Below are 19,489 nucleotides of genomic sequence, written 5' to 3'. Positions count from 1 at the left end.
ATTCAATAATGACTAAATAAATAATGACATAGTGAACAACACACTAAAGCAGTGGTTCTCAACCTTTTAAATGCCGCGACCCCCCAACCGGTTGTAAGTCGAGGACTACTCAACAGGTCGTAAGTCGAGGACTACTCAACAGGTCGTAAGTCGAGGACTACTCAACTGGTGCAGCACCGTTTGCAGAATGGGACTTTTGGCAGGCTCAGCAGGGCAGAGACAGCCTGGACAATTCCTATTGGCTTTTGAAAGCCAATAGAATTAGACTCTATTCAAGAGAGTCTGGAGTGGAGCCTGGCCCAAGGTGTAATCACAATGGCCAAGATCTTCCCCAGTAATTGGGAGAGGCTGGCCAACGTTACCGTTTGACCCCTGCGCAATTGGAGAATAAACTCCCTGATGCTATCCCGGCGTTCTTGGGATAAATAGACCCGGCATTCCACCGTGTCTATGATGGCCCCTAGGTGTAATAACCTTGTTGCAGGGATCATATGGCTCTTGGAGAAGTTTACTGAGAACCCGTGATTCTGGAGCAGCATTATCACCCATTCAAGATCTGTCTGAGCGGACTGGATCGACGACGACTGGATTAGAATGTCGTCCAGGTAGCACTGGACTCTGACTGGTACCATTGTCAGGTGAGTTGCTAGAACCGCCAAAATCTTGGTAAAGACTCTTGGAGCAGAGGATAGGCCGAACGGGAGTGCCCTGTACTTATAATGGTGTCCCCTGTGGGCAAATTGTAGAAACCAGTGGTGGGTGAGATGGGGATGTGAAGATACGCTTCCATGAGGTCAATGGACATCAGGAAGTCCCCCCTTCTTACGCTTCCCAAGATGGACTGAAGCGTTTGCATCTTGAATTTGTGGTATGCAAGATGATAGTTTAATCCCTTTAGATCTAGGATGGCTCTCCATCTGCCTGACGCTTTGGGGACGACAAAGAGGATGGAGTAAAACCCCTGACTTCTCTGATCCAATGGCACCAGTTCTATGGCCCGTATGTTTGAGAGGTGACGAATAGCATCTCGCATGAGTCTTTTCTTTGTTGGATTTCTTAGTTGGGGACAAGAAATGGAGCGATTTGGGGGGGTGGAAATGAACTCCAGGGACAGTCCGTGACACATGGTGTTTAGGACCCATGCATCCGTGGTGGTGGCTTCCCACTAGTGGGCAAAAAGAGAGAGTCTGCCCCCGATGGGAGGATCCACCTGAGAGTCACCTGGATCGGCAGAATGGGCGGCCGCTCCGGCGAAAGGGCCATTTGCCCTGAAATTGTTGCCTGGGTCTGGAAACCTGTCTGTCAGATTGTCTGTCCTGTCTGATAGGGAAAGACCGGTTGGGCTGAGAATAGGTGGACCTGGCTCCTGCGTGAAAGGACTGCCTCCATGAGTAGGTGTTGGGACGTTTGTCTGATCGTTTAAGGAGGTGATTAAGGCTCTTACATTTATCCTTATTTTCAGTGAGGTAAGGATTCAGGGCTTCACCAATTTTCCTCCCTGATAAGGGGCTCCTGATAAGCACCATTTGGACTTGGCGTCAGCGTGCCAGTGTTTCAACCAGAGCATATGGCGGCCAGTGACGTTGGATGCCATGGCTCTGGAGGAAAATCTGGCAACCTGGAGGTTGCCATCGGAAGCATACTCTGTAGCCGCCACCATCTTACTCAGATCTTGATGCGTGCAGATATCCTCCGTCAGTATCCTGGCCTGAAGTGTCTAAGCAGACCTGTTAAAAAAGGATGCAGAGGTAGCTGCTCTGATAGCCCACACCACAGCTTGATGTGTTCTGCGGTAAGAGAGCTCACATTTACGGTCCTCAGCCTTGAGGGCCTCAGAAATGTCACCAGGAATGACGGTTGGAGACACACGAGGACCTAAAGGTTCATCTACCGCAGACACCTCCAGAGCCTCCTCCAGGTCATGGGCCACATTATAAAGCCTTTTCTCATTGGTACTTGGAAGGGGAAAAGAGGTCGGGGATACCCACTGCTTTCGGACCGAGGAACATGGGTGGGCAAGGAATGCGGTATTGTGTTGTCAGCGGTTTGGTGAAATTCAGATCTGCCTCCGAGTCTGGAGTAACTGAAGTTGCCAGCGTGGAAGGATCGGATCCGAGATGTGCCGTGGAAGAGGCCTTGCGAAGCAGGGGTACAAAAAAAGAAGGGTAAAGAGACCGCTAAGTGATGGTGTCTCAGGGGGAGGTTCCTCCTCCTCAGACATCAGAATCTCCAGATTAGCCTCATACTCGTGAGATGACGAGTCCCCGGAGTAGGTGGACTGAGAAGGGGAAGAAGGCGCGCAATAGGACTCAGTGGCCGGCTGGTGAGTGGGTAGAAAGTTGACCGCAGCTGACCTAGTTGCTTGCGATCTGACCTCAAGGGCGCTCTGTACCGCCTGTGCAATCATCTCAGCTAGGCGGTCCTCCGTGGCAAGGGAGACTGGTTCACTCGGTCTAAGCCTGGCTGCAGTAGGGGTGAAAGTAGCTTCAGGGGCCATGTGTTGAGCCCGTGAAGTGGAGGGCTGAGTGATGGGATGAACCTGGTCCGTGTTCCCCGGTGCAGGAGACAGGAGAGGTTCCCCTGTCGACCATATCCCCAGGGGAGAAGCAGAAGGCCCCAGGGGTAGATCAAAGGAAGGCACTTCGGCCTGTGAGGTCTCCGACCTGGCTAGTTTCTGTGCTTTAGAGAATTCCTTTCTAGGGCTTGGTGTCTCCTGCTGGCCTGTTTTTCAGCTCCCTTGGAGGTCTTTGAGGTAGACCTGGCCTTGGCCTTGCCGAGATCTTACCTGCGGCCTCTTGATTAGAGGATTTGTGGTGTTTTGCAGTTGAGGAGGACGGCAAGACCTCCTTTGTGGAGGGCCTAGAATCCTCCATTCTCGGGTAACACAGGAGCACGATAGAGGACCGCTGGTATCCGGAGACAGCTATTGGTTGGATAAGAACAGGCGCACTATAGGGGACGCCTGGAATCCAGATAGAGCTGATTGTGTGGATAAGAACAGGCGCATGGTAGGGGACGCCTGGAATCCAGATATAGCTGTTTGTGTGGATAAGAACAGGCGCACAATAGGGGACACCTGGAATCCAGATAGAGCTGACTGTGTGGATAAGAACAGGCTTACGGTAGGGGACGCCTGGTATCTAGACAGAGCTGTTTGTGTGAATAAGAACAGACGCACGATAGGGAACGCCTGGAATCCAGATAGAGCTGTTCGTGTGGATAAGAACAGGCACACGATAGGAGACACCTGGAACCCAGATAGAGCTGTTAATATGATTAGGCCCAGGATCACAATAGGGCAGTGGTTCTCAACCTTTCTAATGCCGCGACCCCATAATACAGTTCCTCATGTTGTGGTGACCCCCAACCACTTATACATCACCGGGTGCCAGGGGCGTGGCCAAAGAAAAGGGGGAAAAATGGCGGACAGCCTTGTGTGGCGACCCCCGTGAAATGGTCGTTCGACCCCAAATGAGGTCCCGACCCACAGGTTGAGAACCACTGCAATAGGGTAATCCTTGGTTTCAGGGAGACCTGGAGACACCAAAAACCTAGAAATTGAATCCTGTTAATCAGGCTGTGAAATGGATATATTACAGACCTTGTGGAGATCAAATACTGACTGTGGTCTGACAGACCTTGGAATGGTGTTGAGGGTAAGATCCAAAATGGCTGCCTACCTCTAGGTGACCAGGTGTGGAGACATCACTGATTAGCCAGGTAAGGTTGTATTTAGAGCAGATGAAGGAAGTAGGCCTGAGGAGTCTAGCAGGCCTGTTCTGAGGCAACAGTGGCCATGCAGGATCCCTGTGCAAAGTGAGGTTCCAGAGGCCTCAAATGGTGGCCGCAGGGGACAAAAGAGCGCAGAGCAGGCCCCAAGATGGTGGCCTCAAGAAAGACCAAGTCCCAATAAGGGATACAAAAAGGCAGCCACACACAAAAAGGCTGCCACACTCCGAATGGCAGCTCAAAATGGCAGCCACACTCCAAAAGGCCGCCACACTCAAAATGGCGGCCACAACCAAAATGGTCGCCACACTCAAAATGGCAGCCGCACGAGGTCTGGGGGTATTAGAGCCGGCACCCCCTTCCACCCTCATGAAGAAAGGCTGGAAAAGAGGTAATCAGCCTTCCGAACATGCGCCAGCTGCAAATGGCCGTTTTTAGCCTTCACGGGTGTCTGGAGGCTTTTCCAGGCAATGGGAAATTGTGGAGGGCTGAGGAGTAGCACTGAGCCCAGTGCTGTCCAAGAGGAGAAGGAGAGCTGTGTTACAGAGGGGAAGCAAGTCCCCTCAGCCTCAAGCCTTTATGGTTGGAAGTGGGGGGGAGGGGGAGAAACGAAAGCTTCCATTCCTAGTTAAAGGCAAACAGTTTTTCAGCCAACTGAGAGGAAAAACGCAGTGCTGAGTACAGCACTGTCTCAGAATACCAAAGTGAATAGAGAATAAAGAATCCACCAATGGAAACTGTACCTGCCTAAGAGCCAACTTGCTACGTCTGTCTTGAGCAAGATCAAGTCGAGACTGGGACACTCTAGCCCAGGACAGGCGTTGCAACTTTGGCTGACTTGACCTGATTGGGCTGGAACATAGTCTAAACCCATTGGTGGATTCTCCATCTCCAGTGCTGGAGAACAAGATCTCTTGGCTTTCATTTCAATTTTAATGCATCGTCCCATGAGATAGTCTCTAGCATATTTGTCTCTGCATACTTATGCACAAGTGTGCCAAAACCTGTGCAGTCCAATCACAGGAATATGATGCTATCAGTTTGAGGAACATTGTCCTTGAATCATGGTTCTTCAAATCACTATTTTTCTTATCTACTTCCAATATCATGACCAGTTCAGACTCTGAGGAGAAAATTAACAGTAAACAGCTATTTTTCAGAGTTGCTGGGTGAATCGCTGCCTAAGGAGCTGCTCTGCCTGGTAAACAAGAGACAGTTGCCATCGATCTCAGAAGATGAGGAATCTGAACTGCCATTTTCTTCCAATGCAAGGGCTTTCCATGTGGAGAGGAAAGCAGAACAAAGATGCTTTGCTAGGCTCCTTACAAGAAAAGAATCCTTGTAATTGTGACTCTGGACCTGAACTGGTTGATGACCTTTTATGATGTTTGGACTTGGACTTCACTTGACCACTCTTGTGCCTGCTATTTTGGTTCTGGAACTTTCTCATGGCAAGTTTGCTGAACTTTGGGGGACTTGATTTATTATGTGCATTTTACTCACATTTCCTTTACCATTTATTTGTTTCATAAACTTCCCAAATAAAGGCTGAGACAGGACATCCTGCTCAAAAGAAACACGGCATCTTCAGAAATCAAGGCTGCCATCACATCTTGAAACCAAGAAAACACTAACCACTGCATGGTCTCATAAAAAAAATTATTTGTTTTATGGAGTTTTTTCCATTTATTCTTCTCTTGACTCAAATAGCATTGGCTCAAATTATTCAGACCTGAATTTGTATTATACAAATGAGGCAGAGGCATATTCTACCAAGATTATTTTTCAAAAGAAAGAGTGAGCAATTTTATACACACATTTTATTCAGGGAAAGAAAATCAATATTGCAATTCTTCCAAGAAAATCCTTTTTTTTTTTTTAATAACAGACCCACTGAATTTGCTCTCTTCAACTTGATTTCTCTTAAACATTTTAGATGGTTTCACCATTGAGCTGTTAAAACAGTGCAAACACAGTAAAGATGTAATAAAACTGGCTGAAAATCCTTTGCATGAAAATGCTAGAAGTAGAATATAACATGCCCTACTATTACAAAACTGCTAGGAAAAGTGAATGCTAGGTCACAAAGTAAGTTACCTGAAAACTCAGCATTATGCAAAATACATACATGTATTAAACGTCATCCCAATTACTTGAGGTTTTATACCGTGTGACCCCACTGAAGTGAAATTACCTTGTTTGAAGGTAGCTGATACTCTACAAAATAAATAAAGTATTTTCATTTAACATAGAACACAGATATCTGTCACATATGATGCACCTTTGGTTTGGTTAAGGTAAATACTATAGGGCAAAACATCAATGCTATTATTGTCAACTCCAGGCCAAATTTTTTATTATCTTCATCTTATATTTCTCTCCCCTGCTCAATAAAGCAATAAATAAATAAATAAAATAATTCAATAAACATTCTACAGCAGGCTTGCAAAACATGTAGGGGGAAGAGGGATATATTGATAAATTAAAAATCATCACAGTCTGCAAAATAATACCTCACACACTATTTAGCTGTTCCATAGCTAGCAGAGTGATGGCAGCAAGGCTTGAAGGTGCACATTTTTCAAAAAAGTCGCAGTGAATTTATTACCTTTTAAAAAATACTTGTGGGGTTCAGGCCTGTTGTAGATTGTAGCTGCAACTTGCCAAATAAAACATGAAAACAGTATAAATAAAAATAAATAAAACATGGTATAAATCTGCTTCAGCCAATTTTTACTATTATTGTCCATGACCTAGAAACTGTTTTCTGAAAAAGCTATTATTTCTACAATTTCACCAGGCAATTCACTACATTCCCTCCTCCCAACAGCATCTTAATTCAGCATGCAATTTCAAGAGCATGCAAATTCAATAACAATATAGTGTTATGCATCTGACAGGTTTATTTCTGTAACAGTTTATGTTTTCATTATGTTCTGTCATCTGCTACATGGATTTTGTATTTAAGAGGATCTTATTGCATCTACCATGTTTACTATGAATTTAAAATAATAAACCTACAAAAGATACCTTGTTTAAAAAGTGTTCAAATTTACTTTTTTTATTTGTAGCAATAGTTAAAACATCAACTACTTGATCTTCAGATTCAGACAAATAAATAATACATTATAAGATTGAAAAGATAACATTAAAAGGCAAAAAAAAACCCAAAGGATAAAGCTATTTATATTTTCTTGCTAATATGCAGAATTTGTCAAGCTTTTACCTGAGACTGGATCAGAACAGATAACAGGCACTCAAAATTCTGACTAATTGTAGAATTAAGAAGCCATTAGAAAAAAATTGCAGCAACTGTTGTGTATAAAGTGTGAATTCTATTTATACTGTAAACTTTGTTCAGATTCTTACATCTTTTTTTTCTGCCATTTTATGCAAAAGACAAAGCCACTCTCTTTTGGACACACAGTTTCCATTTGTTCCTTGTTCTGGAAACTGTCAGATCCAGTACACAGTTGAGAAGTAACTAACACAGTACTTATAGATGGAGAATTTATTTAAGCATTCCGGCTCGTATAACTCTTTTAATATCATAATAGCAATCTTAACAGCTATTAACAAAAAACTTTATCTGAAAAAGACACGGTCATAGTTCTTACAGCTCATTAATAGGACAGACATTATTCAAGACAGATGCAAAGGTTACAGTACCTGAGTCTTTATCATTGCTTTATCACTATTACTTACAACAAAACAGATTCCTAGGCATTCTTTTTCAAATGTTTTCATTTTGGAGCCAGGATTTCTAAGTGTGCAGATCCATGATGTGACTATTCATTATGTTCATCAATTCTCCTTGATTCCCACATTCACAGTGTACTTTTTTATTATTTAAAAATGGAATTTATAACTATCAATGTGACGATGCCATTTAAATCCAGCAATACAATAAAAACAGATTAAAAAAATTATTTCAATGCTTCCACTGACATAATTGCAAGCTCCCAAGTTGGGAGAATATAAAATAGAATGAAGCTAACTAAAGAAGTAAATGGATTAAAGACAAATAACTTTTCTAACTTGCAATTAACTACTATCTAAGAAAATCAGTCTTGAAGATAAGTATCAGAGATTAAAGGTGACACAGTATAATTCATACAGCTAGTATTAAACCAAGTCAGAGATAATAGAAGAAAAAATTTAAATTAATCATAGTCTAGTTTATTCAAACATTTCAAACAGACCCAACAGTTTAAAAAAATTCACATGGACCTCTACCTGGTTATTTCTAGTGATGTAGTAATGGGCCATGCATGGGGAAGGTGTAGCCAATATTAAGATACTGATTTTGCATTCCAGCCCCTCAATTTTGCATTCTAGCTCCCTAATGGGACAACTTGGAGTGGCCAACTTGCTACAGTCAACTCGTTGAAGGACATTTTTGTCAATGGAAATAATGTCAAAGAAACAGTGGCAGATAACATTTATCACATTGAGTTATCCCGTGTGGATTTATTCCATGGTGAGATAGTCACGGCAGGTTGGACATAGCGAGTTCAGTAGATGCAAAGTAATAATGTTCTCTTGCAGGCTGCCCATATAACCCTTCCCACCCAACTCATTCAACATATTCCTTTTACCGGTAGTACTCCAAATCCAATGGGATTAGCTGCTGATAATATACTAAACTCTCATATTCATATCCCCAATACAAAAGCAATCCAAGATTTTAAACCTTCAGTAATCAATCACATAACCAATTCCAGAAACCATCCTGCAAGTAAGCATCAAAACCAGTCAAATAAAAAGTATCCTTGAAGTCATGAAAGGAAGCAGAGATCATAATCCATATTTAGGAAATCAACACTCAGGCAGCTGCAAGTTTCAGATGAATCCAATACTCGCAGCCTTCCCAATCTGGTTCCCGCTGTCCAGTTCCTCACCTTGACCTCAAAGAGTCTCTGCTCACTAGAGAAGCAACTACCCAGCTGCCACATCACCTCCCAATTGGTTATGCAGCCCGAAACAGCTGGTCTTCTATGACCAACTAGGACAAATGAGAGCTTTCCTCCCAGACATGGAGAGAAACATACTATGTGGCCAAGACACATACACAAGGGCCTGTATTTTGCAACACTGAGACACTAGTGACATATTTCCTTCACATTGTCACTCTGCACTGTTCCAAATCTACCACTACAATCAGAACAGTCCAAAATCACTGGAAGCAAAATCTTCAAAAATCCATCCAAGTTCTCCCAAAATAAAAAACATCCTGCAAAAACACATACTCTTATGCTCAAGAGTAGACATTGCATTTCTCCCTGATTACCAACTTGGGAGGGAACAAAGGGATGGACAAAGCTTGATTTTTAATTGTTTAGTTTATATTTCCAGAAAGAGATAGCCAATAATTATTTGCTTGTTTATTCTACTCAACAATCTTTGGAAGATTCTTTGCTATATCTGATATAATAATAATATATAATAATATAGTAATAGTAGTAAAGTTGGAAGGGACCTTGGAGGTCATCTAGTCCAACTCCCTGCTCAGGCAGGAAACCATACACCATTTCGGACAAATGGCTGTCCAGTCTCTTCTTAAAAACTTCCAGTGTTGGAGCATTCACCACTTCTGGAGGCAGGTTGTTCCACTGATTAATTGTTCTCATTGTTAGGAAGTTTCTCCTTAGTTCTAGGTGATTTAAGAGTCTTAGATTATCCTCAAACTTACAGTATAGACATGACTAAAATATCAATTACTTATTCTTTTCAGTCTTCATTTTTCTTGGATTATTTTTACCATCTTGCCTGATTAAAGAGTTCTTGGAAATTTTAATTTCATTTTTTCTCCTCATTGCTAATACTAATCTGTGTGCTTTTGCTTTTTAACATCTTATGTACTTTTTAAAAATCCTTTCCACTTCTTTCTTTTGAACAATGTTTTAATCTATCCTAAATGTATTGTTAAAAACGAATACATATATTCCCCAACTGGCCTGCTTACAAATTACATCCATTGAGAAATTTTCAGGAGATGCCTGGAAAGAAAAATTATCCACTTTAAGTTTAGAATCCAACTACATAGAGCCGTAGTGGCGAACCTATAGTACCCGTGCCACAGATGGCACGCAGAGCCCTCTCTGTGGGCACACAAACTGTCGCCCCAGTTCTAGGTCTTCAGCTGGGTTTTATAAAACCTTTTCGCTTTATACAGCCAATTTGTTGCCGGTGGGAGGAGCAAGACCCAAGAGTTCTGCAGCACATTCTTCTATGGCAGATCTTCAAGCAGTCTTCTCCAGGCTCTTGGTTAAGGGAGATGGTAAAGCTCCTGACCTGGAATGCTAATGGCCTTAATTCCCCCCAAAAGAGAAAGAAAATCTTTCATTACTTAAAGCAACATAATAATGATATTATTTGTTTGCAGGAAACACATATTTTATCTAAAGACCAAAAACATTTAGCCAATGCTCGTTTGGGATCTCATTTTGTATCTTCTGCTCCTGGGAAAAAAGGGGGAGTAGTCATTTATGTTAAGCAAAATTTATCAGCCTGTTTGGTAGAATCTGATCTTCAAGGGAGATATGTTATGACTGAGGTTGGTTTATATGGGAAGAAAATACTTATAGTGGGGTTGTATGCATCAAACCAACAACAGGAACAATTTTACAGATTGTTACATCAGAAATTAACTTTGTTGGATTATAGATCTGTGATATTAATGGGTGATTGGAATGGTGTGTTAGATATACAAAGAGACAAAAAAGGATCTTCTACTTTTTTTAAACAGGCTAAACTACCTAAAGCCTTTTTTGATTTGAAAGAGGACTGGGAGCTGAGAGACTACTGGCGGGAACGCAATCAGGAGGAGAGAGACTTTACTTTCTTTTCAGACAGACACCAATCCTTTTCAAGAATTGATTTTTTCTTGATTACAACTGATTTATATTTTAGGGTAAAGAATGTTAAGATTTTTCCTAGGATTTTGACAGACCACAGTCCAGTTTGGATGGAGTTGGTGGATGAAAAAGAGGAAAGGAGATCGTGGAGGATTAATGAGAACTTATTTAGACAAGAAAAGAATGTTCAAAAATTAAAGGAGCATTTAAAGGATTATTTTGTTTTAAATATGCATAAGGGAACATCAATGTCAATGGTATGGGATGCAGGTAAAGCCTTCATGCGTGGGATCTTGATACAAATGAATAATACTCACAGACAAAAGCAGATTCAGAAACATAAGGATTTGGAAGACAAGATTAAATTAAAAGAAAAAATTTTGATTTCAAATCCTACAGATGAAAAGGTTAAAGAATCTATAAAATTGCTTATATCACAATTTAATATGTTGATGGCTGATCAAACTGCAACTAACTTACTGTATATGAGACAAAATACATTTTGTAATGCTAATAAACCAGGGAGATGGTTGGCCTACCAACTTAGAAAGCAACAGAGACAGAGAATTATAGATAAAATAAATCATAATGGTAAATTGGTATATCAGAAGGAGTTGATTAAGAAATCTTTTTTAGATTATTATCAAAAATTATATAAGAGTACTAAAATACAGGTCTCAGATATAGATAATTATTTAAATGAAGCCAACTTCCCTAAATTAACAGAAGATCAGAAACAAGAAATTAATAGTCCAATTACTAGTGAGGAAATTGAGATAGTGATTAAAGAACTAAAATTAGGTAAAGCACTGGGTACGGATGGTTTGACATCTATTTATTATAAAACTTTGGTACAAGAGATGATTCAACCTTTAAGACAGCTTTTTAATAATATATTACAGGGTTTAGAGATTCCCCCCGTCATGGGGCAGAGCCTTTATATCTTTAATTCCAAAAGAAGATCAAGATCTTACTCTACCAAAGAATTATAGACCTATATCTCTTTTAAATGTAGATTATAAGATTTTTGCAAAAATATTAGCTAATAGGCTTATGAGGTTTTGTGTCAGATTATACATAAGGATCAAACGGGTTTTATAACTGGAAGGTATATGAAGAATAATGTCAGACAAATTATTAACTTATTAGAATATCTAGATAAAAATAATCAAGTCTCTGCAGGATTGATATTTTTAGATGCTGAGAAAGCTTTTGACCAATTGAATTGGCAATTTATGTTAAGACTAATCGATAAAATGAACTTTGGAGAAAAAATTTCACAAGCTCTTGGTGCTGTTTATCAAAAACAAACGGCACAACTTATAGTTAATGGGGGCTTGTCAGAGATTTTTATAATAGAAAAGGGGACTAGACAGGGATGTCCATTGTCACCTTTGCTGTTTGTTTTAACTTTGGAAATATTGTTGATTAAAATTCGAGAATCACAGCAAATAAAAGGAATAGAATTTAACAAAAAAGAATACAAACTAAGAGCTTTTGCAGATGACTTGGTGGTTACCCTGTCCCAACCTACTCACTCCGTAATAGAGTTATTACAATTGATATATCAATATGGACGGGTTTCGGGTTTTAAAATTAATAACAATAAGACTAAAATATTACCCAAAAATATGACTAATATGGATAAGCAGATTTTGGTTAATCTGACAGATTTTGAGGTTGTTGATAAGGTAAAATATCTGGGGGTTACTTTATCTGTCTCTAATGTAAAATTGTATAAAAATAATTATGAAAGGTTGTGGGTCAGGATACAAAGAGACTTGAAAAATTGGGAGAAGTTGCAATTATCTCTTTTGGGAAGAATTGCGGCGATTAAAATGAATGTCCTGCCTAAATTCCTTTTCTTATTTCAAATGATACCTATCTTAAAGAATGAGGTCAATTTAAATCAGCGGTTCTCAACCTATGGGTCGCGACCCCATTTGGGGTCGATCGCCCATTTTTCAGGGGTTGCCAAAGGCGGCGATCCGCCAATTTTCGTGGTGCCGTGCACGCGCGCCGCGCATGGGGCTGCCGCCGCGCATGCGCGCTGTGCATGGGGGCGCCGCCGCGCACGCGTGCCGCGCATGCGCGCTGTGCATGGGGCGCCGCAGTGCACACGCACCACGCGTGGGGCGCGTTGCGCATGCGTGTTGCGCATGGGGCGGCGGCACGCATGCGCGCCGCGTGTGGGGGCCCCGCCCCCATGCGCGCGGCCCAGCGCATGCGCAGAACGTTTGTGTGACGGGGGTTGCCGTCACACAAACGTTGAGAAGCACTGATTTAAATGAATGGCAGAAAGGTATCAATAAATTTATCTGGGCGGGGAAAAAACCAAGAGTAAAGCTTAAATTTATACAAGATATTCGTGAGAGAGGTGGACTCAAGGTACCGAATTTGAAATTGTATTATGATGCTGTGGCCTTAACATTAATTAGTGATTGGGTTAATTTAACAAATGTAGAAATACTCCTCTTGGAGGGTTGGGATTTACTTTTTGGATAGCATGCCTAATTAATTTTTAATAAAAAAGTTGACCGGGTTTTTAAATCCCATATTATAAGGATTTCTTTACTTCGGGTTTGGAGGAAATATTACAGAAGTGATTCTAAAATACCATTATGGGCTATACCTTGGCATGCGATAGAGGGGATAAGGAGAGGAGTTAAGATGGATAGTGTTTCTTATGCACAATTGCTTAGATGGGATGGTAAAATTTGGCAGTTAAAATCTTTGGAAATTTAGCACAAGAAAATATTATATATTCATGGTTTCAGTATAGACAAATAGCGGACAGATGGAAGATAGATCGTAATGTGGGCTTGCTTAGAGAAGATGAAAATTTTGTTAAACAAGTAAAAGATCAAAGACGAACTCATATTAAGAGAATTTATGGGTTGCTAGTAGAATTGGACTCAGAACCAGAATTAATTAAAGAATGTATGATTAAATGGGCACAAAATTTTGGTGAACCAGTTCTACTAGATACCTGGGAAATTATCTGGGTGAGAAATGTTAAATTTACACAATCCCAGAACTTAAGGGAGAATTTTTATAAAATGTTTTATAGATGGCACCTTGATCCACAAAAAATGTCTCGTATGTATCCTGACTTACAGCCCAAATGTTGGAGATGTGGTTGTTTGGATGCTACTTATTACCATATTTGGTGGTCGTGTAAAAATATAAAAGCCTTTTGGATTAAGATATGGTGGAATATTCAAAGAATTTTTAGAAGGAGGGTAAAATTTACCCCACAATTGTTTTTGTTAGGTATTGTTACCGATTGTGATACTAAGGAGGTTATATTGATGTTAAATTTAATTACAGCCGCAAGGTTGTTAGTAGGGCAATACTGGAAGAAGGAATCTTTGCCTACTTTGCAAGAGTGGTTTTTTAAAGTATCCTATCTGGCGGAAATGGCAAAGATTTCGGCTTTTTTAAAGGATCAATCGCAAGAGAAGTTTTTTGTGGTATGGGAAAAATGGATAGATTTTATACAACATAAGTTGGATATAAAAAAATATTACTTAGTTTATCAATAATTTATATACAAATTTTAATATTTTATAGATTGTATTATTTCTTTCTTTTTATATGTTTTATTATTATTTTACTTTCTTATATTTATTTTCTTCTTTCTTTCTCTTTATTCTTCTTTTTTTAAGTATTTTCTTTTTTTTAATATTTATGTCTTTTATATATATATATATATATATATATATATATATATATATATATATATATTATTGTTAATTATTCTATTAGTAGTTTAAGTAACGTATTTAGACTTATCTATGGTTTATATTTTTTTTTTAAGAATTCAAAAAAATTTAATTAAGCCTATATTCAGCTCTGGGAAAGTTGAGGGAGGGAGTGGGAGGGTTGGGGTGGGTTGTTTTTTCTTATTTTGTAAAATTTTAAAAATGTTCAATTAAAAAAAAAAACCTTTTCACTTTAGGTCTCCGCCGCCGTGTGCAAAAAAAAAAGGTTCAATCAATCAATCAATTTCAACTTCTCACAGGGAAAAGAAATCTCGCAAAATTAGAACTGATTGATTGAACTTTTTAGTCCCGCCCAGTCTGCCGTTACCATCAAGGCCATGCCCACCCAATTAGTCACACCCACCCAATGGGCCACGCCCACCCGGCACCCGACAATACATAAGTGGGTTTTGGGTTGCAGTTTGGGCACTTGGTCTCTAAAAGGTTCACCATCACTGACACAGAGTAAACCTTCTCTTCTACCAGTACAGAGTTGTTTTTTCCAATAAGAAGCTATCTCCTTCTTATAAAACAATAGAACAATTCTTGATATATATCAGAGACAAAGGCTCTCTCACTTTGTTTTTATTTGCTATATTAACTGGAAAAAATTCTTATTACAATTCAAAACTTTTCATTCTGTGTTTCCTTAATACATATTTTATATTAAGTCAAGTATTTTTAAAAATAATACATTAAACTATTGTGCCTTCTTCTACCTATTATAAGCCAGAAACCAGAGTTTACAATTGTCAATGGTTAAATTGAAGATTAAACCAAAATGGAAGAAGCTGCAGTATGACTTAATCGCTAATTTGTTTATTGTTGCAATTTTTCCATGCTTGCTTATTTTTGCTTCTTGAGAACTGTACATCATTTACTTAAAAAAAATTAAGAATACCTGAGAATAGTTTATATACAAAGATATCTTTAATTAACACCATGTCAAAAACATGTTTGTCTGCCTATCATAAATTTATACTCACCTGTGTGCAGCAAAACTCCTCACACCCCTTTACAAGCAAAAGTTCTAGGTCCCTTTCACGCTGATCAGCCCATTCAAGTGGTACCCTATAAAATACAAAACAGAAAAAGATCTCAGTATGTATGTCAAATAGAATGAACAATATCACTTCCATCCTATGCACATTCTATCATTTGCTCCCAATTCTCCCTCTATGGTTACCCTTCGTACACCTCTCTGAAATGAATTCCCACCAAAATAAAATATAATTTGTTATCATTTGGGGTTCAGAGTAAATAAGATTCTCTTCACCACAGTATTTTAGGGTTTATAACATTATTTTAGTCAGATTTTATTTATAATATGTGTTTGTGTATGAATATGAAATCTTTGCAGAAATTATGATAGAACTTAGAAAAAATAGCACATTAATTTCAGCAAAAACAACTGTTATCTAGATTTGTAGTCCTGAATCTGCATCAACAGGGACTCTAATCAATTACTTCCTATATTTGTTGTCTCTGAAGAAAATGAGATCCAGAAATAATAGCAAGAATCACTGATGATCTTATCTAGATTTATTCAATTCTCCTGCATATGATTCGAGTTCAAAGATGTTATATTTTCAGACTAAAGCATATATTTTTGATACTGATTGAAATATTTAAGAAACATCAAAACTATTTTTCTACAGACTGTCTAGTACAATACTGAAATTTCAGTGACCATATACTTTATATGATACTTGAGAACCATCTATTTTGTTCTGTGGTAAAATGCTGGTTTAGGAGTTGAAAGCAACACTTCCTTTAGAAGGAAATAGTATAATACCAGTGCATGTTTCATGCCTTCATATTTTTCAACTCTAAGAGTTGTTAAAATGCATGAGCATTAACTTTTACATATAGATTAAAATTATATTTAAACATCAGGGTGCACATTAAAAATGTTCCTTGCTCTGGGTCTAACTTAATGCATTACTACTTTCTCCCAAAAATATTCTAATATTTTATTATTTTAAACCAAAATAAAATTCTCACAAATCATGATTTAAGAGCTACATTTCTAACTATGGTTCCCAAGTCAGCTATAAAATATAATTGAAACAAATACTTCTAATATCCTCCTTGCAATTAATTAAGAGGAAAGCATGGGAGAGGAGTTTCATCCATGCTCTGCTAAAACCATGTTTTAAATTAACATCTCAAATCTCTCATTATGGCTGATGTAATATTTTTGGATCAATATTGGAAACTAAATCCTCTCCTGACTTTACTGCATTTTCTTTAGCACTGTTAATATGGCTATCATCATATGGTTAAAACAGATACCATCTATTGATTAATTTGAAGGAAGTGTAGTGTTGGTGAAAGGAGAACATTTCAGCATCTTCTTCAGCCAAATAATTACCAATGACTTTTTGTAACTATATGAAAGAACAAGATTCCCTTGTTTTATGAAATCATAGCTGAACTTCACTGTTATTAATGAAAATTAGTGCAGGCCAAAATAACGCAAGAGCACTACCAAAAAGACATGTTATAACAACTCTTCCTGAAAAGTGGAACCAAAGAAAGAAAAAAGGGGGAAAGATGCCTGCAATCTATGGCCAATTCCCAATTTTTATAGTCTGGTTAAAAGATCATAAAAATAGTGTTATCCTTCAGTTTTAGTTTAATTAATTCTTTTATCTTAAAAAAATAGTCACGATAAACTTTTGTTCAAAATACTATTTATGTCATATAAGTAAATATTAGTTTCCTGGGCTGCTACAACAGAAGATGAAAGCAATCATATACAAAATAGTGTAACTAAAATGCTGGCCACTTTAAATATGCCTTCATATTGCTTTATTCGGTTATTCTATTTAAGTGATTTATCAAATGTAATCGGGCTATATGAACAAGGTTAAAAACTAACACAAATGATCATGTGCATGTATTTGTGATTACAAGGAAGCAACATATGATACTAAAATTAAATACAACTAAAAGAGTAATGAATTTCAAAAAACATGATCCCCCCTTCGGATGCCGGCCAATATAGATTGGAGCGTCTGCATTTTGAATCTTCTGTATGCCAGATAATTGTTCAGACTCTTTAGGTCTAGGATTGCCCTCCATCTCCTTGAGTTCTTTGGAACTATGAAGAGGATGGAATAGAATCCCCGTCCCTTTTTCCCCCATTGGTACCAGTTCTATGGCCCAGATTTCCAGGAGGTGTTGAATGACCTCCTTGATGAGGCCTCTTTTGATCGGATCCTTAGATGATGGGCAAGGTACAAAGTGACTCGGGGGTTTGGAGGTGAATTCCAGAGAAAGGCCGAATCTGACAGTGTTTAGGACCCAAAGGTCCATGGTGGCAGCTTGCCATCTGTGTGCGAAAAGGGCCAGCCTGCCACCAATGGGGGAGATCTCCCCGTCACTTGGACTTACAAAAGGGATGGCCCCCCGCTCCTCAAAAGGGCCGCTTCGACTGGAATTGCTGTCTGTATCTGCCCTGTTGCCGGACCTATCGACCTGGCGGTCTGACCTGGGCTGAAAGGGTCAGGAAAACGAAGGAAGCTCCAAGCCTGCTTCGGATTGGAAGGGCTGTCAGCGAGCGTAGGTAGGGGTTCTCCTATTGACCTTCCTTGAAAGGTGAGCCATGATCTTGCGTTTGTCCTTATTTTCTATTAAATAAGGGTTCAGGACCTCACTGAAAAGTAGGCCACCTTTGTACGGTGCAGCTGCTAACCGCCACTTTGCCTTGATGTCAGCTCGCCATTGCCTGAGCCACAGTAATCTGCGGGCTGTGATACTGGATGCTATTACTCTGGCAAAATAATTGGCGGCGTGTAATGATGATTCCACCATGAATTCTGTTGCGGCTACTAGCCTCCTTAAGTCATAGTGCATTCTTTCCTCTTCTGGGGAAACCCTGGCCTGGAGTTGGCGCAGCAAAAGCAGTGAGGTTCTGGCAAAGAAGAAGTTAGAGATGGCTGCCCTTATCACCCATGCTGAGGCCTGATGGGTTCTGCGGAAGGTAAGTTCCGCCTTCTTGTCCTCTGACCTCAAGGCCTCCGCTGCATCCCCAGGTATTGTGGATGGTGAGAACAATGATGCTAGGGATTCATATACTACCGGAACCTCTATCACCTCTGATAAGGCAGAATCTATATTGAACAGCTTCTTGTCTGTCTCCCCCATTGAGAGGAAGGAGCCTGGTGCTCCCCAATTTTTCTGAATTGTATTGAAAAAGAGAGGGGAGCAGGGAATATATTACTGTGTGAAAGTGGGTTCAGAGAACACCATGCTATTAGTGTCCTGGCCTGTAGAGGGTCTCTCCTGAGGGATCCTTACCCGCTTAATCTTTGCCGTGCTGCTGGCTTTGTGGAGCAGGATTTGAAGAGGGTCAGATTGAAGAGGCCTATGAACAGTGGAGGGTCCAGGGATATGTCTTCATCCTCTGACAAACCCTAGTCCGTTTGTTCATAGTCCCCAGTGAGGACCTCCTGCTTCTAGAGGATTGAGATGGAGAAATCGATCCCTGGTATGCCATAGCTTCCTCTTGGGAAAGACAGGATCGACCCCTTGATACTACAGATTCAGCCCTGGGCCTATGATGCATTATGGAAGCTATGCCCTGTGCAACGGCCTGAGATATCAGGGCCTGCAAGTGTTCAGATGATAAGGCTCCCTGACTATCTGAGGGGCGAAGTCCCTCCGCTGTGTGTGTAAAGGGTGCCTCTGAGTTTCAGGCCTTTCACTTAGGGGGGATCTTCCACCTGTTCTGTGTCAGCCTCTGCTTCCAGAGGTTCCTGAGTAGCCTGTAGAGGGCCAAATATCTCTGCCTCTGTGTAAGCAGAAGAAGCCAGTCCATATCCTGCTGTGTTTTGTCTCTTTTCAGCGCTGGAGAATTGTTTCTCTAGAGCCTGGTGTCTTCGTTTTGCCTCGTCAGCGGTCTTAGAGGATCTTTTGCCAAGATTGCTTTGGCCTTGATCCTTCCCGCTGTTTCCTGATTGGATGATCTTGACCTATTACGTCCAGGGGGACTGATGGAAGTATCCTGTGCTGCTTGAGCAACGTTGGTGTCTGCCATTGCCACAAGAGATATCTCAGCATTGTGACTGAGAGGGATCTCGTAGTGATGGAACCTGGTAATAGATCAGCCTTGGCTGCAGAGCGACTTGGTGG

General features: G+C 40.1%; 1 protein-coding gene across 2 annotated transcripts in view; it reads right to left on the bottom strand.

The window, feature by feature from the left end:
* Positions 1–19,489, bottom strand: part of PTPRF (protein tyrosine phosphatase receptor type F) — a 547,145-nt gene that overhangs the window by 433,162 nt on the left and 94,494 nt on the right. For both annotated transcript variants that reach the window (XM_039323287.1, XM_039323286.1), the window contains exon 2: positions 15,337–15,421. The gene's annotated coding sequence lies outside the window, so the exon portion shown is untranslated. The remainder of the gene's footprint in view (positions 1–15,336; positions 15,422–19,489) is intronic.

This window comes from Crotalus tigris, unplaced genomic scaffold, assembly GCF_016545835.1.
Source record: "Crotalus tigris isolate CLP2741 ecotype Arizona unplaced genomic scaffold, ASM1654583v1 scf7180000024167.7108832, whole genome shotgun sequence".
Lineage (NCBI taxonomy): Eukaryota > Metazoa > Chordata > Lepidosauria > Squamata > Viperidae > Crotalus > Crotalus tigris.
Note: the sequence above shows the minus strand (reverse complement) of the source record. Positions and strands in the feature narration are given on the sequence as shown.